The sequence below is a fragment of the Salvelinus namaycush genome, chromosome 14 (genome assembly GCF_016432855.1).
Source record: "Salvelinus namaycush isolate Seneca chromosome 14, SaNama_1.0, whole genome shotgun sequence".
NCBI classification, from domain to species: domain Eukaryota; kingdom Metazoa; phylum Chordata; class Actinopteri; order Salmoniformes; family Salmonidae; genus Salvelinus; species Salvelinus namaycush.
The window spans coordinates 34424730-34451325 of NC_052320.1; the positions used below are offsets into that span (position 1 = coordinate 34424730).

The following is a 26596-nucleotide window of genomic DNA, read 5'->3' on the forward strand; positions in this document are numbered from 1 at the left end:
AGTAGAGGAATGTACCATAGTGTATAGCCCTTCCTGAAACAGTCTAGTCTACCATCCTGAAATATATTGCTTAATAGTGTCTCTTCTTACTAGAGCACGCAATACATCAGGTGAGAGGGAGGAGCCAGCTCTCACAACATCCAATCAGACTTTTTCTCTACTGCTAGTGGGAGTTGACAAACCATGAGCGTACTTTCATCTGGGACCCCATTGGGTGCTGCAGTCCCCTCCCTAAGCCTACGGGACCACCTGCGGCAGCCGAGATCACCTTGTCTTTCCCACTCCCCTCCCTGGCTGGGGGCTGCCCCCGCACCCACACGTCAGGGTCTTCGCTCAGCTCGTAGATGGAGCCGTCCTGGGGGGAGGAGCAGTCCGGTTGAGCATGTCTGGGGACAGGGTGCTGGAGGTGGCCACAGTGAGTGTTTAGAGACGTCATCCCTTTACCTGTGGGACAAACAGCACACAAGGCCTCGGTTAGAAAACACAGCCTGATTGGTTGATTGGTGGGTGGGTTGGTTGGTTGGACACAGTCAAGATGGCGCCGACAGAGAGGGCTTATAGTTCTTAGGAAACTTTGCAGTATTTTTTAAAATGTATTATTTTTTACATTGTTAGCCCAGAAAATGTTATATCTTATTACATACAGCCGGGAAGAACTATTTGATATCAGAGTGGCGGTAACTCACCAGCACTACCAGCATTACAACCAGGAATACGACTTTCCCAAAGCGGATCGTTTGTTCGCACCACCCAGGGCAATTGAACTGATTCCAGAGGCCGACCCAAAAACAACGCCGACTTAGGAGGCGCGCACACCACCCACCGCTTCCGAGTATATTACTCGCTAATGTTCAGTCCCTGGATAACAAAGTTGATGAGATCAGGGCAAGGGTTTCTTTCCAGAGACATCAGGGATTGTATCATTGTAACTCTGTTTCACAGAAACATGGCTCTTTCAGGATATACTGTCGGAGTTCGGTTCAGACATCTGGATTCTCAGTTCATCGCGGCGACAGGAATAAACATCTCTCTGGGAAGAAGAAGGGTGGGGGTGTATGTTTCATGATTAACGACTCATGGTGTAATTGTGATAACATACAGGAACTCAAGTCCTTTTGTTCACCCGACCTAGAATACCTCACAATCAAATGCAGACCATATTATCTCCCAAGAGAATTTACTTTGATTATAGTCACGGCCCTCAAGGAACTTCACTGGACTTTATGCAAACTCGAAACCATATATCCTGAGGCTGCAGTTATTGTAGCTGGGGATTTTAACAAAGCAAATTTGAGGAAAAGAGTGCCTAAATTCTATCAGGATATCGACTGTAGTACTCACACTGCCAAAACACTGGACCACTGATACTCCAACTTCCGGGATACATACAAGGCCCTCCCCCGCCCTCCTTTCGGCAAATCTGACCACGACTCTATTTGCTCCTCCCTTCCTATAGGCAGAAACTCAAACAGGAAGTACCCGTGCAGAGGAGTATTCAACGCTGGTCTGACCAATCGGAATCCACGCTTCAAAATTGTTTTAATCACGCGGACTGGGATATGTCCCAGGTTGCTTCAGAGAATAATATTGACAAATTCACTGAAACGGTAACTGAGTTTATCGGGAAGTGTATAGGAAATTGTACCCACTGTTGTACCCACTGTGACTATTAAAACCTACCCTAACTAGAAACTGTGGATAGATGGCAGCATTTGTGCAAAACTGAAAGCGCGAACCACTGCATTTAAACATGGATAGGTGACTGGGAATATGGAAGAATACAGAGTAGTTATTCCCTTCGTAAGGCAATCAAACAGGCAAAACGTCAGTATAGAGACAAAATGTCACAATGCAACAGCTCAGACAGGAGACGAATGTGGCAGGGTCTACAGACAATCATGGACTGCAAAAGGAAAACCAGCCACGTTGCGGACACCAACGTCTTGCTTCCGGACAAGCTTTACACGTTCTTTGCCCACTTTGAAGATAACACAGTACCATCGACGCGGCCCGCTCTCCTTCTCCGTGGCCGACGTGAGTAAGACATTTAAACGTGTTAACCCTCGCAAGGCTACCGGCTCAGACGGCATCCCTAGCCGTGTCCTCAGAGCATGCGCAGACCAACTGGCAGGTGTGTTTACGGACGTATTCAATCTCTCCCTCTCCCAGTCTGCTGTCCCCACATGCTTCAAGATGGCCACCATTGTTCATGTACATAAGAATGCAAAGGTAACTGAACTAAATGACTATTGTCCCGTAGCACTCACCTCTGTCATCATGAAGTGCTTTGAGAGACTAGTCAAGGATCATATCACCTCCATCTTACCTGTCACCCACAATTGAGAGCATCCTGTCGGGCTGTATCACCGCCTGGTACGGCAACTGCAACGCCCACAACCGCGCAATGCATCACCGGGGGAAAACTACCTGCCCTCCAGGACACCTACAGCACCCGATGTCACAGGAAGGCCAGAAAGATCAAGGACAACAACCACCCGAGCCACTGCCTGTTCACCACGCTATCATCCAGAAGGTGAAGTCAGTACAGGTGCATCAAAGCTGGAACCGAGAGACTAAAAAACAGCTTCTAGCTCAAGGCCATCAGACTGCTAAATAGCCATCACTAGCACAGAGAGGCTGCTGCCTAAATACACAAACTTGAAATAATTGGCCACTTTAACAAATGGAACACTTGTCACTTTAATAATGTTTACATTTCTTGCATTGCTCATCTCATATGTATATGCTGTATTCTATACTATTCTACTGTATCTTAGTCTATGCCGCTCTGACATTGCTCATCCTTATATTTATATATTCTTAATTCCATTCCTTTACTTAGATATGTGTGTATTGGGTATTTTGTGTGTATTGGGAAATTGTTAGATATTACTTGTTAGATATTGCTGCACTGTCGGAACTAGAAGCACAAGCATTTCGCTACACCCGCAATAACATCTGCTCAACATGTGTATGTGACCAATAAAATTGGATTTTTAAAATTTGATTTGGTTGATTGATTGGTTTTATTAGAAAGTTATAACTCAATACAGCCAGTCACACCAACGCAACGGGAGGACCTCGATGCCACCGGATGCCATATTTAATGCGCAAACGTTGGTTGTGTCTTTGCCAAGCCTGACTTGTAATTTTTTTAATGTCCTCCAGTTTGGACACGGGCAGGGTGACGATGATGCCCTGGGCAGTGCCCACCCACAGCAGCCCCTGGCAGATGAGTAGGCTGGTGACCCGGACGCTGCCCTGCTGACCTGGAAGAGAGACACAACCACCATTCTGTCACTTCATTCTGTTCATGTCAACGTTGCAGCTTCCCACTCCTACATCCAATCTTAGCCTCTATGAATACATATGATCAATAGGGGGAAAAAATACACGTAGCCTTACATAGGGCAATGTGAACCTATTACCAGATTGTTCATACCTGTATACAATTATTTTAGACCTACACAAGTGTCTAGGGGGTGGATTTGAATAATGTAAGTGAAAAAAAGTAGTCGTGACCTGTGACCTTCTACACTGTACTTGCCTGGGCTGAGGAATATGGAGTGCGTGGAGAAGTTGATCTTGTGCTGGTGATCTTGTGTAGGTGCTCTAGGTACGCCTCGAACCTCAGAGGGGGGGGGGGGGGGGGGGGGGTGAATGAGTAAGACAGAGTGAGTGAGTGAGTGAGTGAGTGAGTGAGTGAGTGAGTGAGTGAGTGAGTGAGTGAGTGAGTGAGTGAGTGAGTGAGTGAGTGAGTGAGTGAGTGATAGAGTGAGAAAGAGAGGTGTTATGATTGAGAGACGGAGAAGAGAGGTTGTGTGAGGTTGTCAATGCATGTGTCCTCTTCATACTAGCTACAGTATCATACAGTATTAAAACCTATCCTTTCCAGGGTCATATAGGCCTTTTCTCATTTGGGCAAAAGTCTGTCCTCCATCCTCTCTTCTCCGTCCTCTCTCCTCTGTGATCCGGAAACCGATAAGTGGTCGAGTGTGTCAATTCGTTAGTAGGCAAACGAAAGATGGTCCTCCCCTCCTCGATAGCCTCCTTTTGGCAAAGAAGCACAAGTGTATCCTACCGCAGAAGAGTTTTGATATCTGCCACACCCCCTTTGAATCAGCTGTTATATTGTCGGAGGAGAAAAGCATGCACACATTTAAAAACAATATGTTACTTGTCCTTTTATCTATGAAATGTCTTGCACAACTAACCTAATTCGCTTTCATCACGTTACACATTTATTTTGGGATCCATCCCTGTAAACGTAATTTGCCTGATGACGCGAGTGGAGAAGAAGCTTCTCATTTCATACAAGCGCATTTTCGTCCACGTTCACTCTCCTTGATTACCTTTGACCTTTTTCAAAAGGAGGCGAGAGAGGACAGAGGAGAGAGGACGAAGGAATTGAGCAAATTGAATTGAGAAAAGGCCATTGTCTCTATTCTTTTCCTATCCCTCCCTCTTTCCTTCAGCCCTGTGTAAATGAGGGTGTATAGAAGGATGTGTTTTGCTCACCTGGAGGTGGAAGCTGGAGCCCTGGATGACGGTGACGAAGTTGGCACAACTGGCTCACAAAGCGTTCTCCAGGATTAGGGGGGTGCGGATGGGGCCACTGCACACAGTCACATCTGCTTTAGAGAGTGCTAAATCGTGGCAATTGATGGTTACAATTGAGATCACCTGTGCGGGTGAGTTTAGCACCCAAAGCACACACATCCCTGGGTCGCTCCTTTTTTCAGTTCGCCGCAGCTAGCGACTGGAACGAGCTGCATAAAACACTCAAACTGGACCACTTTATCTCCATCTCTTCATTCAAAGACTCAATCATGGACACTCTTACTGACAGTTGTGGCTGCTTCACGTGATGTATTGTTGTCTCTACCGTCTTGCCCTTTGTACTGTTGTCTGTGCCCAATAATATTTGTACCATGTTTTGTGCTGCTACCATGTTGTAGCAGTTTTGTTTTTTAAATATAGGACAAAATACACATCACGACAAGACAGACATCACAACACTACATAAAGAATAAAGAGAGACCTAAGAACAACATAGCATTGTGTTGCTACAATGCTATGTTGTTGTCTTAGGTCTCTCTTTATTCTTTATGTAGTGTTGTGATGTCTGTCTTGTCGTGATGTGTGTTTTGTCGTATATTTAAAAAACTAAACTAAAACAATTATCTCAGCCCCTGTCCCGCCTTTTGGCTTCTGGTAGTCCGTCATTGTAAATAAGAATTTGTTATATAACGAGAGATTACCTTGTGTTAGTACGCTGGCCAATGCTCATTGCAATAGACCCATCCTGTTCATTTTTATGTTTTTTTTTGTAACCTGTAATTGATTACCTTGATTATACGAGAAAATGGCTGTGATATAAGATATGACTGTATGATTATACAGTTGGTTCGCAGTCTCACCTCCACTCTTCCGAGTGTAAACGGCAACTTTTCCATTCCCCAGCCCAGCGAACAGGACAGAGGCAGAGTGTTTCAGGCACAGAACTGGACAACTGTCTGGGTGGGAGAAGGTCAGAAGGCACTGGGTGGCAGTTTCCACACTAAAATACACACGGATCCTGGGAAATGGAGTTAATGAGAAATAGGGTGACCTCAAGGGCATTTAAATATTAGGTACATGACAATGACAATAACATGAGCAAACATGAATTCTACTGATAGAGTTGTGTGTGGCTACTTGGGCTGCTACGTTCCGGTTTCTACTAGCAGTGCTACAGACAATACATGCCACAATGAGCTGAATGCTTAATGTTAAGTCTGACACGTTTTTTCTGATTTGTTGGTTCCTTGATGGGGAATAGTGGATAAACAAATCCATAAGCCATTTTTGTTTGTACTACAGTTTGTACTACAGTGTACATGATGACTCACTAACCATCCTACACAGATGGTGTTGCCAGAGCTGGCTGTGTTCTTTGCAGCAGCGTCTGAATCCTCTTCCTCTTCGGTGGGACAGGGCTCCATCATGTGGTCCAGAAACAGGACTGGCAACCCCAGCTGGATGGGCTTGACCGTGTGTGGTGTGGACCGGTTCAGAGAGAAGATTTCCACTTGACCGTGGTTGCGGTCACCTCCACTGGCCACTTGGTCATTACAGATAGAGGCTGTTAATGTGTCGACCAGCTATTGATCACAGGTCTTATTCGTGACACTAGACCCTCTGAGCTAAAGAGCTAAAGCTAAGGCCTAGGTTACTGTATCACATGAACCAACATAGCTCATTGAACCACCTTCATTACACTTCCTACCACTAACCTAACCTCCTCCTCTCCGCAGCTCAGTTCAGTCCTGGAATCTATTTACAGTTTGCAGTGTTTACCCAGAGACAGCCCTGCGGTAGAGATGTGCTGGATGCAGAGAAGCCCATCAGGGCACAACGGACCGGGTGGTGAAGGGCCGTCTTCAGCTGCAGACAACACAACAAATGCTCAGTTTTACCCACAGACCTACTGTAATCACTACTCAGTTATAGCAAAGAGGATTGGAGATGAGTAGTAAGTGTCTTTGGTTATATGGATATAGGTGGTATTCTACATTATAGGCAATATATTGCATATTACAGCTGCATTTTCATTTCTTATTTTGTTGGTTACCAGAATGTTCCTTTGCCTCAATACGGATGTTGAATAATGACCTGAGGAAATGGTTTTCCTTTGACATTATTAGAACGTCTCTGCAACATCCCGCTTGACTTCATGTTCAGAGGACAGAGTATTTGAGAGTATTTTGAGTATGCATCCAATGCTCTAATAAATCCAAAATGGTTACCAATTCCATATTCCAGGACAAGTAAAAAATAATCTCACACAGGAATGGTGCTTTCAAGACAACTAGGAACTGGAAAAAAACGAGGTCATATAATGACGTCAGTGATCTTCAGGTCGGAAAGTCAGAGCTCTAGAAAGATTACCACGTTTCCACATTGGAATTTTTGAGTTGGATGTCCGTTCAAAACTATTTTTCCCAGTCGGAGTTAGTTTTTTGTGAGTTCCCAGTTGTCTTGAACGCACTTAAGTTGGAAGTCGATTTCCGAGTTCCAAGTTCTGAAATGACTTTGTCAAACCAACAAAATAACTAGGGCTTTACAATAATGGTGAAAACGTAATGTTGCGGTTAACCTTCTACTGCAGTGGGCTAAATCAGGATCACACAGAGTGTTTCTTGGTAGTCTTGAATAAATCTACTTTGAAACAAAATGATCTACACATGGTTTATGGGCTTAAAAAAAAGAAGACACCTGTACCATGTCAGATATAGATGTTGAGTTTGCATCCCAATATTACATCACAGAAGACTGAAATATAACAAAACTGTTTGACGTAGAAACACTAGACTTTCGGAGTAAAAAAAATTATAACGTTAATTGTGAAAAATATTCATAACATTCCCCCCATGAGGCCAGTAGGTCATTTGACTGCAGGAAATGGCTACGTGGGTTAAAGTTTTCCGAAAGGTCATAGAGAGCGCACAGAGGGACATGTCAAAATGTTGGATTTTAGCACTTTAGCACTGTGGTCTATATTAAAGGGCACTTTATTTAATATAACAGGCTTTTAAAAAATCTAATATTGCTGCACAATTTCTAGCAAAGGGATGCAAAAGGGACTCATTTCGTGGAACGACCCTACACTCTGGGTAGAAGATTGTTTTGTGGAATACTTGAATTGAAACATGCATTTATATTTGCAGATAAAGACAAATGAGATTTCCGATGAGGTTTGATGGGACGAGGCCGATGGTATTAGACGAACAGGGATAACAACACAGACATAGTGGGGTTGAGCTGCAATATGATTACACACACTCACACACTCTGGGTATCAGTCAGAATGAAGACGTATAAAGAGCTTGGTCACACTACTAAGCTACATATGGATGAAAATTGGAACGTTTTAGATCAAACACAGGGACAAGTTCATCATCTCCAAGCACCCTGCAGTGGTCCGCCGTCTCCAGGTGACTGGCCTCTGCCACTGCTTCTGCATTTCCATACAAATTGTGTAAATGTATTTTCCTTTGAGTTTGCCATCCATCACACACAATTTCTCCTTTCAGAGACGGAGGCATCTGAATTTCAAATAGTTAAGATGAAGGGAATAGTGGTGTCCAGTATGTAAGAGTTCGGAGGAGCGGAGGGAGATGGAAAGAACACTGGGTTGCATCCAAAATGGCATCCTATTCCCAATATAGTGCACTACATTTGACCAGAGCCAGCATAGGGTAGTACACTATAAGGGAATACAGTGACATTTTGGACGCAGGCTGGTCTGTGATTTACTGTTTACTTGTAATGTATGCAGGAATATGTATGCAGGAATATGTATGCAGAAATATTTGTGGGACATGGGCCATCAGCCTTCCAATCTCAATTTGGAAAGATTAATTTGAATACCATCCAGCATTTGCCTCGCTTTATGGATTATCTTCAGGACTCAATGGCCTCAGCCGAGTCACCAGAAATAAGGTGCTTACCCTTTGATCTCTCCTCCATCCCTAGACACAGAGACTGTGAAAGAGGGGAAACTGAGAGAGAGTGTGTTGATACGGTATCAGCAGTATAGGTGTTGAAAGGGGGAGAAACACAGATTATCACTACATCTGACAAATGACATGACTCCAGATTGAAACAAGCCATGTCATTCATTTTGTGGGACTTCCGAGGCTGTGGGGGATTTCACTTTGCTCCAACAATGAGAGAGAATAATGATAGTATCCCATCTCCTCTACAGGACACACGTAAGCATGCATGAATGCATGAGGGCACACACACAGGCTTACTTTCACTTGACAGAAGGTTTCCTTTCATCTTAACTGCATTATTCTATTATAATGAGTTAGTTTTGCACATTCACAGAGCCAACAGTGCATATTTGATATCCTCTTCAACATCCTTTGTTACTTTAACCCTGCCAGGCAAACTAAGGTGGTGTGTTAGCATGGTATAATAGCAGTGTAGTACTGGAAGAGCACATTATATCTTTCATCTTAACATACCTGCCTTTTACTTAGTAATGAGCTATTTTGTAACAGCTTGAAATACTGCTTTAGGTTATAGTGCTATTTTTTGCCCCTCTGGGATATGTGTAGGTAAGACCAAGGTCCCGTATCATTATACCAATGATGTTATAGATGAACTCAACAATGTTGAATTATAATAAACCCACTGGGCAAAAACTGGTTGACACAATGTTGTTTCCAACATGGAAAACTGATTGGATTTGTAAAAAGTCCTCAACGTAAGGGAATTTCATAATTGGTAAAATGACGCTTATGCCCAGTATCAGACGTTGTAAAAAATTACAAATATTTAAAAAAGTATATACATATATTCATATACAGTGCATTCGTAAAGTATTCAGACCCCTTGACTTTTTCCACAATGTGTTATGTTACAGCCTTATTCTGAAAAAAAAAAAAATACAACATTTAAATCATCAATCAACACACAATACACCATTGTGACAAAGCAAAAACACGTTTTTTTGTATCTTTTTTTGCAAATTTCTTAAAAATAAAAACAGAAATACCTTATTTACATAAGTATTCAGACCCTTTGCTATGAGACTCGAAATTGAGCTCAGGTGCATCCTGTTTCCATTGATCATCCTTGAGATGTTTCTACAACTTGATTGCAGTCCACCTGTTGTAGATTCAGTTGATTGGACATGATTTTGAAAATGCACACACCTGTCTATATGAGGTCCCACAGTTGACAGTGCAGGTCAGAGCAAAAACCAAACCATGAGGTCGAAGGAATTGACCGTAGAGCTCCAAGACAGGATTGTGTCAAGGCACAGACCTGGGGAAGTGTACCATAACATTTCTGGAGCATTGAAGAATACAGTGGCCTCCATCATTCTTAAATGGAAGAAGTTTGGAACCACCAAGGCTCTTCCTAGAGCTGGCCACCCGGCCAAACTGAGCAATCGGGGGAGAAGAGCGAAACTCCCCAAATATAGGTGTGCCGAGCTTGTAGTGTCATACCCAAGAAGAATTGAGTCTGTAATCGTTGTCAAAGGTGCATCAACAAAGTACTCAGTAAAGGGTCTGAAATCTTATGTAAATGTGAGTTTTTTTATTTTTAATACATTTGCAAAGATTTCTAGAAAACAGTTTTTGCTTTGTCATTATGGGGTATTGTGTGTAGATTGATGAGGGAAAAATACATTTTAAGTCATTTTAGAATAAGGCTTTAACGTAACAAAATGTGGAAAAGTCAAGGGGTTTGAATACTTTCCGAATGCACTGTTATATATATATATATAGTGCAAGAAATAACAAAGGGTGTTATTTTTATATATATATATCTCAGGAGGTTGGTGGCACCTTAATTGGGAAGAACGTGCTCATGGTAATGACTGGAGCAGAATCAGTGGAATGGTATCAAATACATCAAACACATGGTTTCCAGGTGTTTAATGCCATTCGATTTGCGCCTGTAAGTTGCTCTGAATAAGAGCGTCTGCTAAATTACAAGAAATGGCAATGTAAAAAATGTTCCTCTGGTAATTTCGTGGTCTCTTAGATGAGCAAGGACTGCTATTCTCCTCATGTGAGTGAAGGATTCCATTTTCTTTATCAAACAGCTTCTTCTTATCAGTCAATTTGGATGACCTGTCCAGCTCAGCTGCCAGGAAATGTTAGAGATATAGACACTGACTGAACGAGATGTAACCTGCTAATCATAGCCTGCAACACACAAAGGAATCCCAGTCACACTACTCTAATTGCCAATTATTCAAAAATTTTCTGATTCCCCGGTTGATTGAAGCCAAGGCCTGCTACATCGTCTGCTCTCTGTTCAAGCGCAAATCCACCAATGTACCAGATACCTTCAGAGGAACTCAAACTTAATTTCTCACTTTACTTTATTACAGTGTCATCTGACCCAAATTGTTTTCTTCATAAAACCACAAAACCGGTCTTTCTGTTGTCTACGATCGGTTTCCTACTCTCTTAAATGGCATAATTTTGCTGTCAAAATATGTCCACTCCACCACTGAGCTTCCTCACAGCTATAGCTGCTTACCTTTAGGTCTTGCGTTTTTGGGGAAAAGATGGGGAGTAGTCAGGCTAGAAAGGGACACCAGAATGGAGGTCTAGTCTTCACATCATCCTCCGCACATACCCAGCCCGGCGTGTTCTCTTCCCCTTGGTCAAAAGAGATACGTTTAGCTGTACACCTCTACAACATCCATCAGTGGGCAAAACATATACAATGACCAATATGCGACAAAGCTTTAATATGTATTAGGTCTGTATTAGGAGTAGGCTAGCTAAGCTCGTAGGCTAGCTATACTGTTAAAGATTCACCCAGGAGATCTTGCAGAGGGGACTGGCGCTGTTGAAAAACCATTAAACTGACCGGCCGTCCAGATCTGAGGGACAATAAAATAAATGCATTAACATATAGGCATACAGGCTCACACGTGTCTGCAAACAGACATAGACAATCACAAGCAAGAATGGTGCAGATGGGAATGGAGAGGGGCTTTATGAACATCCAGACTACACTCCCTGACCTAGCCCTGACCCTGCATTCTAGGGCTATGAGCTAGTGGATAATGTTGCTCATGCTGGACCTTGAATTTCTTTAGTAGAGAATGAGTTTCCATCAGAAACATGAAAAAAAGCACTAACTGCCTATTTGGCATTTAATTGACTGGCTGTAGTTGTAAAGGGCACCAATATTCCAATAATAAACCACACAGGAATAAACTAGCCACAGCTTGGCAGTAGACTAAGAATGTGCCAGTCCATGCCACCCACTCCAAGCTGCCCTGCCATCTGCTACCCACCTAACCAAGGGAGGTCCCAAAGACCAACCACCCACGCACACACACATAGTAACACAAGGAATAAATACACAATGTGTAACGCTAGCTTGGCTACATACATGGGGTAACAGTGTTGGCGTGTCAGTGTAAGTATGTGTGAGTGTGTAGTGTGGGTGCATATAGTCAAAAAGAGTTAGTGCAAAAAGGGTCAATGCAGATAGTCCTGATAGCTATTTAGTTAGCTATTTAGCAGTCTTATGGTTTGGGAGTAGAAGCTGTTCAAGAGCCTTTTGATCGCAGACTTGGCGCTCCGGTACCACTTGCCTTGCAGTAGCAGAGAGAACAGTACATTTTTTACTTCCTCTGACACCGGCTGGTATAGAGGTCCTGGATGGCAGGGAGTTCGGCCCCAGTGATGTACTGGGTTATACGCACTAACCTCTGTAGCGTCTTGCGGTCGAATGCCAAGCAGTTGCCATATCAAGTGGTGATGTAGATAGTCAAGATGCTCTCAATGGTACAGCTGTATAACTTTTTGTGGATCTGAGAGCCCATGCCAAATATTTTCAGCCTCTTGAGGGGGAAGAGGCATTGTTGTACCATCTTCACGACTGTGTTGGTATGTTTGGATCAAGATAGGTCCTTAGCGATGTGGACACAGAGGAACTTGAAGGTCCACTACAGCAAAATGTCAATGTGAATGGGGGCGTGTTTGGCCCTCCGTTTCCTGTAGTCCACGTTAAGCTCCTTTGTCTTGCCCAAGTTGAGGGAGAGGTTGTTGTGCTGGCACCACACTGCCAGGTCTCTGACCTGGTCCCTAAAGGGGTGTCTCATTGTTATTGGTGATCAGGCCCACCACCGTTGTGTCAAACTTGATGATGGTGTTGGAGTCATGCAAGGTCACGCTGTCGTGGGTGAACAGGGAGTACAGGAACAGACTTAGCACGCACCCCTGAGTGGCCCCCATGTTGAGGATCAGAATGGAAGATGTGTTGTTGCTTACCTTCACCACCTGGGGGTGGCCCGTCAGGAAGTCCAGGATCCAGTTGTAAAGGGAGGTGTTCAGTCCCAGGGACCTTTGCTCATTGATGTGCTTGGAGAGCACTATGGTGTTATGTACGCTGAGCTGTAGTCAATGAACAGCATTCTCATGTAGGTGCTCCCTTTGTCCAGGTGGGAAAGGGTAGTGTGGAGTGGAGTGCAATAGAGATTGCGTCATCTGTGGATTTACATGGGCAGTATGCAAATTGAAGTGGGCCCAGGGTCTCTGGGATGATGGTATTGTTGTGAGCCATGATCAGCCTTTCAAAGAATTTCATAGCTACAGATGTGAGCGCTATGGGGCGGTAGTCATTTAGACAAGTTACTTTGGTGTTCTTGGGCACAGGGTTGAAACATGTAGGTATTACAGACTGGGTCAGGGAAAGGTTGAAAATGTCAGAGAAGACACTTGCTAGCTGGTCAGCGCATGCGCTGAGTATGCGTCCTGGTAATCCGTCTGGCCCTGTGGCCTTGTCAATGTTAACCTGTTTAAAGGTCTTCCTCACATCGGATATGGAGAGCGGGATCACACAGTCGTCCAGAACAGCTGATGCTCTCATGCATGGTTCAGTGTTACTTGCCAAATCTTTTCAGTCTCCTGAGGGGAAATAGGCTTTGTCGTGTCCTCTTCACGACTGTCTTGGTGTGTTTGGACCATTCTAGTTTGTTGGTGATGTGGACACCAAGGAACTTGAAGCTCTCAGCCTGTTCCACTACAGCCCCGTTGATGAGAATGGGGGCGTGCTCGGTTCTCCTTTTCCTGAGATGCACAATCATCTCCTTTGTCTTGATTATTTTGAGGGATAGGTTGTTATTCTGACACCATCTGGCCAGGTCTCTGACCTCCTCCCTATAGGCTGTCTCGTCGTTGTCATGATCAGGCCTACCACTGTTGTGTTGTCTGCAAACTTAATGATGGTGTTGGAGTCGTGCCTGGCCACGCAGACGTGGGTGAACAGGGAGTACAGGAGGGGACTGATCACACACCCCTGAGGGGCTCCAGTGTTGAGGATCAGCGTGGCGGATGTGTTGCTACCTACCCTCAACACCTGGGGGCGGCCCATCAGGAAGTCCAAGATCCAGCTGCAGAGGGAGGTGTATAGTCCCAGGATCCTTAGCTTAGTGATGAGCTTTGAGGGTACTATGGTGTTGAACGCTGAGCTGTAGTCAATGAATAGCATTCTCATGTAAGTGTTCCTTTTGTCCAGGTGGGAAAGGGCAGTGTGGAGTGCGATTGAGATTGCGTCATCTGTGGATCTGTTGGAGCGGTATGCAAATTGGAGTGGGTCTAGGGTATCTGTGATAATGGTGTTGATATGAACCATTACCAGCCTTTCAAAGCACTTCATGGCTACGCACGTGAGTGCTACGGGTCTGTAGTCATTTAGGCAGGTTGCCTTAGTGTTCTTGAGCACAGGGACTATGTTGGTCTGCTTGAAACATGTTGGTATTACAGACTCAATCAGGGACATGTTGAAAATGTCAGTGAAGAACACCTGCCAGTTGGTCAGCACATGCCCGGAGCACATGTCCTGTTAATCCATCTGGCTACGGAGAGCTTGATCACACAGTCGTCCGGAACAGCTGATGCTCTCATGCATGCCTCAGTGTTGCTTGCCTCGAAGCGAGCATAGAAGTGATTTAGCTCCTTTCGCAGGCTTGTGTCACTGGGCAGCTCGCGGCTGTGCCTCCCTTTGTAGTCTGTAATAGTTTGCAAGCCCTGCCACGTACATAGGCGGAAATCCCAGGGGGGACGGGGGGGACACGGCCCCCCCATCCTGGGAAAAATATGATTTGTCCCCCCCAATATATCACTGTAAACATAACTCATTTCAATAATATGAATAATACGCAATGAAAGCACTTATGCTGATTATAGACACTTAATAGCGCGTTTTTAAGTTTCAAAAGATTGTGACCCCTCCCCCGCTTTTTGCTTCACAATGGTTTGATCTAATGCCAGTTCTTTAGCTGGCAAGGTAATAGAGGGTTCGTATCTACTGTCCGAAAGACACTCAATGTACGTAACTGACGTGAGGTTAATCCAGTCAATCGGCCATAGCAATGTTATTTTTTTTTGTGTTGGCAGGGTTCACACACTAGCTGAATTTGCAGAGCTAGCGCGCAAACTAAAGCAAACATTAACCATCAAGCTAGCTAGTACCTATTCCATTTATGTGGCGTCGTCAAAGATGGAATCTTTGCTATCATCAGTTTATTCCAAGATCAGCATGCAGCTGGAGTGCTTCAAAGTCCCTGTGATCAGGTTAGCGATAAACTGAAGTCCAAACTGAACAGAACTACACTCTCTTATACCATTGTTTTAAATATATTTAATGGTCTCGTTGCAAAAGCTAAATTGTCGCTAGTGAACTTTTTTATTTTTATTTTATTTCACCTTTATTTAACCAGGTAGCAACGATTATAGCAAACACCACAGAAACGGAATTGGTGCTCGCTAGCTTTGCAAATTCAGCTATTGTTGGAAGCCAGCCAATATGAAACAAACTATATTAAAATTACGAAAGGTTGCAGCATATGTTGTGTAAATGTGTATGTGTGCAGCTAGACCGGCCAGCCAGCCAGCCAGGTAGAAAAATGGCGGACATCAGAGTATTTTTCAGTACACCAAAACGCAAAGTAAGAACTCTAGTAGCCTAATATCTCAAAGACTAGTTGATAAAATGTTCAGAAGAAATAAGTGAAATGCTAATGGGAATGTTTCACAATGATGTCATTAGGCAGAGCAGGCAACAGATGGCACACAGACAGCAGAGCTGGGGACAGATATGCAGGGACAGACTGGCAGAGACAGGGAGTCTCAGGTAAGTTTGTTGAGTCTTTGTTTGGCAACATTATGAAAGGTTCTCAATTTTTTAGACTTGTAAAATAGGGACATAATTGGAAAATGCCATGGATACCCCCACTCTCAACTTAAACTGGTGACTAAACTAAGATTTGTTTAAGGCAATGGTATTGCTGTTGTGATTAATTGTGTCGTTTTGGGTACCGGTAGTTATGAGAACGGCAAACACCTTATTTCTTTTCTAAGAGACAGACTGTGAGTCGGTGAGGGTGGTGAAAGGGAAAGAGCCAAGGAGAGAGACTTCAGAGGACAGTGTCACAGCCACGGCAGGACCAGGTGTCACCCTTGTTGCCAGCAGCACCAGTATAGGGGACAGTGGCACAGCATTGTCCAGTTACCTCAGTGATGGCACAAAACCATACCAGCCACACCCACAATTTATAGAACCGCAAACTCTTGCCAACAGAGTGTTGACGTTTCAAGAGAGATGGTTTCGCGATTTCCCCTGGCTACATTATAATCCATCAATAAAAGGAGTGTTGTTTTTTCACTGTTGCCAAGGGTTTTCAAGCCAGCCATCTTTTGGCCAAAGAGCAGATGCTGCCTTCATTAGTGCAGGATTTAGGAACTGGAGAAAAGCCATTGAAAAATTCACAGCACATCAAAACTGCCAAACCCACCGCCACTTTGTAACTGTAACAGCACACCAGCTACATCCAATCAGTGCCCAGTTATCCAGCGCGTGGGAGGACGCAAGGCATTGCTTGATGAAAATTGTTAGTTCGGTGCAGAGTTACGATGGTGCCTCAAACATGGCAGGAAAATAAATAAGAATCTTAGCCCTGTATTGACGCTTTGCCTGTTTGATGGTTTGTCGGAGGGCATAGCAGGATTTGTTATAAGCTTCCGGGTTAGAGTCCCCCACCTTGAAAGCGACAGCTCTACCCTTTAGCTCAGTGCGAATGTTGCCTGTAATCCATGGCTTCTGGTTGGGGTATGTACATACAGTCACTGTGGGGACAATGTCCTCAATGCACTTATTGATAAAGGCAGTGACTGATGTGGTGTACTCCTCAATTCCATTGGAAGAATCCCGGAACATGTTCCAGTCTGTACTAGCAAAACAGTCCTGTAGTTTAGCATCTGCTTCAAATGACCACTTTTTTATAGACCAAGTCACTAGTGCTTCCTGCTTTAATTTTTTGCTTGTAAGCAGGAATCAGGAGGATAGATTTACCAAATGGAGGACGAGGGCGAGGGAGAGCTTTGTATGCATCTCTGTGTGTGGAGTACAGGTGATCTAGAAATGTTTTCCCTCTGGTTGCGCATTTAACATGTTGAAATGAGAAATTAGGTAAAACAGATTTAAGTTTCCCTGCATTAAAATACTCGGCCACTAGGAGCGCCACCTCTGGGTGAGCGGTTTCCTGTTTGCTTATTTCCTTATACAGCTGACTGAGTGCAGTCTTAGTGCCAGCATCAGTTTGTGGTGGTAAATAAACAGCCACGAAAAGTATGGATGAACACTCTCTAGGAAAATAGTGTGGTCTACAGCTTATCATAAGATACTCTACTTCAGGCGAGCAAAATCTAGAGACTACCTTAGATTTTGTGCACCAGCTGTTGTTTACAAATATGCACAGACCCCCCCCCCCTCGCCTTACCGGAATGTGCTGTTCAATCTAGCCGGTGCAGAGTATATCCCGCTAGCTGAATATCCATGTCATCATTCAGCCACGATTCCGTGAAACATAAGATGTTACAGTTTCCGTTGGTAGGATATTCGTGATCGTACCTCGTCTAATTTATTGTCCAATGATTGCATGTTGGCAAGTAATATTGACGGTAACGGTAGCTTTCCCACTCGCCTTCTGCGGATCCTTACGAGGCACCCCGCTCTGTGTCCTCTGTACCTGCGTCTCTTTCGCTTGCCAATGACGGGGATGTTAGCCTTGTCGGGTGTTCGAAGTACATCCTGAGCATCCATGTCAGGGTTAGGGCCTGATCTAAGGTGAGCAGTATGTTCTGTGCCGAAGACTCATTGAAGTCTTTGTCCAGATTGAGGTGAGTGATTGCTATTCTGATGTCCAGAAGCTTTTTGGTCATAGGAAACGATGGCGTAAACATTATGTAGAAAAAAGTTAAGATCAGCGCAAAAAAAACCACACAAAATAGCAGAATTGGTCAGGAGTCCATAAAACGGTGGCTATGCATCCTAGCGCCATCTTTAGTCACTTCTGTGTATCCCTTTTAACTTCCAGCCGCAGGTGGCACTTGTTGGCACACTGGACCTCGTCCTCTTTGGTGCGGATGAGCCTCTGCATTGCCAGGCACGTCCTGCCCTACTGTTGTGTTAAGAGAAATGGTGGTAGAGGAATGGTATCACATAATAAACATAATAACTGTCAAGGTGACAGTGTCTGTCCAATAAGCAGTGTTGAAAAGTAAACGTTAATGTGTGTACATGTGTGTCTAACCTGGTAGGTGCCTTGTAATGTCCTGACTAGCAAGGTGACCTGTTCAACAACAGACAGGTCGTATTGTAGCTACTCCAGCTCCTGGTACAGTCAGGGAGGGCCCAGGAACACTTTACCTGGCACACCCAGTCATATCTTTATCATCGGCGTCATCATCATTATCATCATCACCACCTTCATCGTCATCATCACTATCATCCATCTCCTCTTACTCCTCCTAAAGCAAGTTCCAAGTTTCACGTTTTAATGTCACGTGCACAAGTACAGTGAAATGCCTTTCTCGCAAGCTCCAAACCCAACAATGCAGTAATCAATATCAAAATGCACAAAGGGCTGTTGTGGGTGAAGGCTTTCTCAAGCCAAAGAGGTACAGTAATACATCTGATTCAACTAGTTTTAAGTCTTTCTTGAGGAGTGGACTGTGATTAGTTGATCAGCTGAATCGGGTCGGCTGGAGCAAAAGAGTACACCTACACCTGCTCTTTGCGGATAAGATAGACAAGACATCCCTGTAACTGTCCCTGTCACCATCATTCTCTGGCTTTTCAAGAGTTAGTAAATATCCTGCTGGGTTTCTCCACCAAAACACTTCCACACATCAACAGTAAGTTAACTCCAAATGAGACTGAACCTCAAAATAATACAGGGATGTTTATCTCAGACATGTGAGACTCTAGGGAGAACATCTGACATACTCCCAGAGGGTTAAATGTAGCCTCTATTATCACTCAATTAGGGCAATAAAGCCTTTAGAGATTTAAAAACGAGTCAGTTCTCCCCAAGCAGGTAGTGGTAGAGACAGCTCATACCCAGATAACTGACAGTATTAGTTGGAACAAGTGCTTGGAGATAGAGTGGGAAGGCTTGCTTTTTCATAGCTTACATTGGGTATTTTGTCTTGAATGTGAAGGTGTACAGTGCATTTAAATTTGAATTGGACGAATTGAATGTGTTTTTACCTGGAACATTAGCAACGTTTGCCCGTTTCCCTGTATCTTTGCTCTGAAAGCTCTCCTGTCCCACCTCTAATACCTGCGTCTGCAGCAAGGGGGCGCTCCACTTCACTGTGTATTTAGGACCAATGGGAACTTGGCTGCTGATATCAGGGGTACCCCTAGTTGAAGAAACAGCAACACATTTCAATGGCCTGAAGATAGAGACGGATAGATGGCGCACCTATTTTCAATAGTATTTCCCATGCTGTCCTAGAAGCCATCATTGCAAAGATAGTGCCCTCTCTTTTTCCATCTCTATGGGCCTGAACAAGATGCTGGACAAACATTGAGGGCTCTATTTTAACAAACCTAACACAATGGCAAATCTTAGCGCTTGAGTTAACACTATATGTCTGGGGGTGTGTCAGAAATATCTTTGCTATTTTCACTGCGGGAATTATGAGCACAATAGCTGGCGGGGAGCTGGCGTTTTGATGAATAAATAAATTGTGTAATGAGCGCTTGCCTCTGACCCTATTACGGGGGCTGAGTCACTTGCTTACTAGTGCTCTTCCATGCCGTCCCTAGGAGGGGTGTGTCATTTGAGTGGGTTGTCACAGACTTGATTTTCCTGTCCGGTTTTCCACCCCCTCGGGCTCGTGCGGTGGAGGAGATATCCGTGGGCTATACTCGGCCTTGTCTCAGGGTAGTAAGTTGGTGGTTTGAAGATATCCCTCTAGTGGTGTGGGGGCTGTGCTTTGGCAAAGTGGGTGGGGTTATATCCTGCCTGGTTGGCCTTGTCCGGGGGTATCGTCGGACGGGGCCACAGTGTCTCCTGACCCCCCCTGTCTCAGCCTCCAGTATCTATGCTGCAATAGTTTGTGTCGGGGGCTAGGGTCAGTCTGTTATATCTGGAGTATTTCTCCTGTCTTATCCGGTGTCCTATGTGAATTTAAGTATGCTCCCTCTAATTCTCTCTCTCTCCCTCTCACTCCCCTCCCGGAGGACCTGGGCCCTGGGGCCATGCCTCAGGACTACCTGGACTGATGACCTGGCCTGATGACTCCTTGTTCCTAACCCTAACCCTAAGGACACACTTCAGATATTGCCACCCTCCCTTCTCAGCGCAAGCGAGCTCATATAAGACAGGTACATTTCCAATCCTTGCGCAAGTATTTGAAAATAGCCCAGCGCAGGTTGAAATTGCCAACGAGCGTGCGTGTTACCCTCTATGTAAGATAATGCATTCAGCAATTGAAAAATCATCCAAATGTGTCAGGGCTCTTTGAATCAACAATATGAAAGGGGGTCAGGAATACATTGTAATTACCGTCCTTCTGATCAGTTGAATATATCTCCAAACAGCGGACCCCCTACTGATTTTTGGGCCACATTATTATTCATATATTCCCCATAATCATGCATGGGAAACATTGTGAAACATTGCGATCCCTTTCACAAGTTAAGGGCAAAGTTGGCATGAGGCATGAGCTGAATCAAGTAGGGTGCAATGAATAATTTGTGAGGTTCACTGATCAAAACGGAAGATTTTAAGATGCGAAGTTGGGTGAAACTTGGGGAAAACTTGACCTTTCTTCGTTAATGACATTATCCAAATATGTATATATTCTTAATTCCATTCCTTTACTTTAGATTTGTGTATATTGTTGTAAAATTGTTACATATTACTTGTTACATATTACTGCACTGTTGGAGCTAGAAACACAAGCATTTCGCTACATCCGCAATTACATCTGCTAACATGTGTATGTGACCAATAACATTTGATTTTATTTGGAGAAGACAGAGAAAAAAAATGTTGATTCACATTAATATGCAGTGTGGCTGATATTCTTTCAACATGACATTTGACAGTATGCCTCATCCATAGAGAATCTATTTCTATGGTCGCGTCCTGGTAGTGCTGACTCACTTGACACTGATGTTTGCACAGATGAGGGTGTCGTTACTGAGGAAGACTTTGCGCTCCTTGGACTTGAAGACCTGTCCTTTCTCCCTGTACACCATCTCAATCAGCACCTCGCACAGTATCAGCTGCCTCTAGTCTGAGTTAAAGAGCTGTGGAGGGGACACAAATATCACACAACATTACACACTATCTACACACAACACAACAAAACACAAAACACTCACTCATTTACTCTTACACAAAGTAGTATTAACAAAAAAACAAACAAAATCTTATTGACCTTAAAATATATTTTGAGAAAGACACAGATGCACAGACCTTGCTCAGTTGGCGGTCACCAACTCTGAGTGCCAGCTGCTGGATTTCAGCGACCTGGTCTGCTACTCGTTTCTGCTCGTTTAGCCTCTCGGCTAACGTCTCCAGCTCAGTGAGGGCCAACTGCAGGGGCATACGGTTAGGGTGGGCCTGGGGAGTGTTCTTCAGCATGTCCTTGATGTCCTGGGGGGGTAGGGGGAGAGGAGGAGATAGAGACAGGAACAAAAAGAGTAAGTGAGAGAGAGAAAAGGGAGGGAGAGAGAGAGAACCTGTCAGGGAACATTAAACCTGTTATTTACACAAAGGATTCCCCCAAGAGATCTGGGTTTCCACCTGACATGCTTAACAGAGCAAGCTACTGTATACTATGGCCCTTATATGCAGTGGTGGAAAGTACTTAAGTAAAATACTTTAAAGTACTACTTAAGTAGTTTTTGGGGATATCTGTACTTTACTTCACTATTTTTTATTTTTGACAACTTTTACTTCACTACATTCGTAATTAAAATAATGTACTTATTACTCCATACATTTCCCTGACACCTAAAAGTACTCATATTTTGAATGTTTAGCAGAACAGGAAAATGGTCCAATTCACGCACAAATCAAGAGAACATCTCTGGTCATCTCTACTGCCTCTGATCTGGTGGACTCACTAAACACAAATGCTTTGTTTGTAAATGTCTGCCTGTTGGACTGTGCCCCTGGCTCACCATACATTAAAATAACAAGAAAATGGTGCCGTCTGGTTTGCTTAATATAAGCAATTTGAAATGATTTATACTTTTACTTTTGATATTTAAGTATATTTAAAACCAAATACTTTGTCTTTTACTCAAGTAGTATTTTACTGTGTGACTTTCACTTTTACGTGAGTCATTTTCTATTAAGAATTCTTTACTTTTACTCAAGTATGACAATTGGGTACCTTTTTCCACCACTGCTTATATGTTTCCAAATACATGTTTTGAGAAGCTCAAAAATTAAAATGCAGGATGAACCTTGTACGGCTGGAGACAATCTGACTGACTGTTTCACCAAATGCTACTAGAAAACGAGGAATGCAAATAGATACTGAGCTATGAATGCGAATAGATATACTGTATCAGCAAACATTTCTACAGCCTTGAGAAAGGAAAGAAGACTAATTCATTGTAAACAGACTGATCAAATAGGAAAGCGTAGCCCACCTACAGAAACTCCAGGAAAGCTGTCTTGGAAATGCAGGCTTTCTTCATGAGAGCGTTAGTGAAGTTGTTGACACAATTGCTGTACACGTCTAGTACGATTGACCTGGAAAACTGTGGAGAGAAAAATGGATTCAAAATCCAGTCATGTACTATAAAATCAGTGGAAGGATACATGGATGGAAGGGGGGGAGGATGCATTTTCAAAGTATTCCAAAATGAGTGCCTCTTGCGTCCCTTTGACATTTTAAGTAGAAATTGTGCACCAATATTGAAAGCCTATTATATTAAATAAATAGTCCTTTAATATAGACCACATGGAGAATTCAATAAATCAAAATGTTTCTAATGTGCCAACATTCTCCGTCAACCCTGTGTCACTTCTAAGAAGATTTTAACCCACTTATTACCATAATTTCTCCACGTTTCACCATCATTGTAAAGCCTGAGTTATTTTGTTGCTTTGTCAAAGTAATTTCTGAACATTATTTACTTCGTCTATCCCTAATTGTAAGGTCAATCCTGTTATGTGAACTGAACTCTCGTTTTAATATGGTGAAACTATTCCTTTTCAAATATTTTTCAAAAGAAACATTGCACATCTAATAGTCAAATCATAGAGTAAATGCAGGTGAACTGGTTCTACTCTTTTTGGCCATTTTCTGGTGGAAAACATGTCAACCTGGTTACCCATAGATAGATAGGCTAGAAATGTTTTATCATTTTTTGCATTCAATTGCCACTGCCTGTTGCACACAAGTTTCCATTCCATGTCACAAGTGGATTTATGGCTGATTTAAGAAGAAATCATCAACCCTGTTACGGTCAACCATGTTACTTCACTTGGCACCTATTAAAAACTAGGCACTTAGTCGTTTTTTATGAAGTTGAACATGTGCTCTATATGACAGAAAGTTACACTTCTCAACGCACCGAATTGGTGGAATGACCCAGGTACCAAACAAAAGAAAACAGACTGAAACAGGAATACAAACCCTCATTTTCGTTGGACCTAATAAACACGAACCTGGTCCCTACATTTGGATAGAGCCATCCTCCATACTGACCGAGGCCACAAAGAGGTCTCTGATCTTCTCACTGAGGTCCCACTCGGCCACGCGAGATGCCAGGGGTATCTGACGGGCCTCCGGCTCCAACAAGGGCTTCTGGTACTCCTGGGAACAGTGAGAAGGATAACCAATCAGAGTGATGCTCACTAGTATCTGGCTAGCTGGATTAAGGGAGGCATATAAGCAGACAATGAAAACTCTTACAATATATTACATTTCTCAAAAACAGAAGAAATTAAGAGGTGAAAATAGACCAAATTATTAGGGTGAGGCACATGGGCTACTAACAGCTTACTACAGAACATACACTTAGGTTCACTTTCGGGACTGTATAGTATACATATCTCCCTGGCACATCATTTATGCAGCAGCAAAGAAGACATTTTTGGACTCACCTTGTTGTGCTGTGCTCACTTGAACAGGAAGGTGACGTGGCGGTCCTTAGTGGGAAAATTTTGTCATCAAAGTCCGGCATTCTCTGGATTTATGGTGCTTTCAAGACAACTGGGAACTCTGGGGGAAAAAAAGGTTGAATCATGATGTCGTCTGTGATCTTCGTAGCTCTAGAAAGAGGCCAGAGTTTTCGATTTACAATTCCGAGTTGGATGAAAGTTCAAAACGTATTTTCCCAGTCGTAGTTTGTTTTTCCTGAGTTCCCAGTTGTCTTGAACTCACAGTTAGCTTTAGATTCCTTCCAAACCACTCATTGTTGAATTTGCGATTTCCAACTTGTTGTGTAATGTTTATGTCCAATGGCCGATGAGCACCGATATATAATTTCTCTTTCTTATTTCACTTCATATGACAAGGATTAAAAAGGATCTACCAGTATATTGACGACTTGATTCATGATGATGACTGCTAGCTAAGATTTTGAAAGTATGATGTTGACATGATCAGTCCGGTCAAAGCTACTGTAGATATAATGTGATTTGACATAATTGTATCTGTGGCCAATGACCTTGAGCCTTATTGGATGGGAACTTCTAATGTAACTCTATGGCAGCACCCAAGAGGCTAGAATTTTCTAAAGTCTACCCTTAGACTTGGCGGTGACATAGAATGACTGAAGAGTTTGACTGTGTGATATTAGGTTGCTTCTTGTGTTTTAATGATTTGTATGAGTGACAGAACTGCTGGCTTGCCCCACCACCACAGAAGGCACTGAGCTAGGCTGATTTTGGAGCGCCCTTACTCAAGAAAACAAAAAAGATACCATGTTTGTATGCGGTTTAATTAACTCAATTATATTTTTTACATTGTTTTAAAACTGATATGTGACACGTAGTAATGTGAAAATAACATGCAAAACAGGCAAGCCCCCCCCCCAAAAAAATATATACACTACCGATCAAAAGTTTGGGGTCACTTAGAAATGTCCTTGATTTTGAAAGAAAAGCTACGTCCATTAAAATAACATCAAATTGATCAGAAATACAGTGTATACATTGTTAATGTTGTAAATTACCATTGTAGCTGGAAACGACGATTTTTTTAATAGAATATCTACATAGGCCCATTATCAGCAACTATCACTCTTGGGCTACAATGGCACGAGAAATTGCCAAGAAACTGAAGATCTTGTAGAACGCTGTGTACTACTCCCTTCACAGAACAGTGCAAACTGGCTCTAACCAGAATAGAAAGAGGAGTGGGAGGCCCTGGTGCACAACTGAGCAAGAGGACAAGTACATTAGAGTGTCTAGTTTGAGAAACAGACGCCTCACAAGTCCTCAACTGGCAGCTTCATTAAATAGTACCCGCAAAACACCAGTCTCAAAGAGGAGTGGGAGGCCCCGGTGCACAACTGAGCAAGAGGGATGCTGAGGGATGCTGGCCTTCTAGGCAACAGTGAAGAGGCCTCTTCACTGTTGCCTGCCTCTTCACTGTTGCCTAGAAGGCCAGCATCCCTCTTGCTCAGTTGTGCACCGGGGCCTCCCACTCTTTCTATTCTGGTTAGAGCCAGTTTGCGATGTTATGTGAAGGGAGTAGTACACAGCATTGTACAAGATCTTCAGTTTCTTGGCAATTTCTTGCATGGAATAGCCTTCATTTCTCAGAACAAGAATAGATGAGTTTCAGAAGAAAGAACTTTGCTTCTGGCCATTTTGAGCCTGTAATCGAACCCACAAATGCTGATGCTCCAGATACTCAACTAGTCTAAAGAAGGCTGGTTTTATTGCTTCTTTATCAGACCAACAGTTTTCATACTTGCAAAAGGGTTTTCTAATGATCAATTAACCTTTTAAAATGATAAACTTGGATAAGTTAACACAACGTGCCATTGGAACACAAGAGTGATGGTTTCTGATAACGAACATCTGTACGCCTATGTAGATATTCCATAAAAAAATCAGCCGTTTCCAGCTACAATAGTCATTTACAACATTAACAATGTCTACACTGTATTTCTGATCAATTTGATGTTATGGACTTTTTTTTTTTTTAAATCTTTCAAAAACAAGGCCATTTCTAAGTGACCTCAACCTTTTGAACGGTAGTGTATATACAGTATATTATTTTTATTTATTTTTGCTAAAAATGTGGAGCTCAAAACAGGCCGTCAATGATGGGTTGCCAGTGTATAAACGGATACTAGTCTTTTCACATATCAGTGGTCAAGGCAGGTAAGATACAGTAAAGGAACCATTTAGGAAAAATGGGACACAGCTGCTGTCTTTCTGTACTCTACGATGATGCGGTGCCTTGAAGTCACAGCTGCACATGGACAGATCCTGCTTGGTCTTGGCACAGCGCTCCTCAGTCACCGCAAGTCCTGAGAAAGCTAAAGTCATAGCCATGCCAATGACTCACGATCCCACATGCAAGTTGGAAGAACAGGTGAGCGGGCGGAATAGCTTGAAGGAAAGAGAGAGGAAAGAGAGAGGAAAGAGTAGGATAGAGTCAGGGTAGAAGCAAGAGATGCAGCCAGTGAAATCACAAGATGCAAACAGGGTTGACGAAATGATGTCAATTGGAGGTTGATTTGTTTTAGAAAGTGCAGAGAAGCTCAAATGTACACCTTCCTATCGTTCTCC

The 26596-nt window shown here is 43.3% G+C and overlaps 1 pseudogene; it reads right to left on the bottom strand.

Annotated features, from left to right (window-relative positions):
* Nucleotides 1–163: 163 nt before the first annotated feature.
* LOC120058715 lies at nt 164–26359 on the bottom strand (annotated as a pseudogene).
* Nucleotides 26360–26596: the final 237 nt, after the last annotated feature.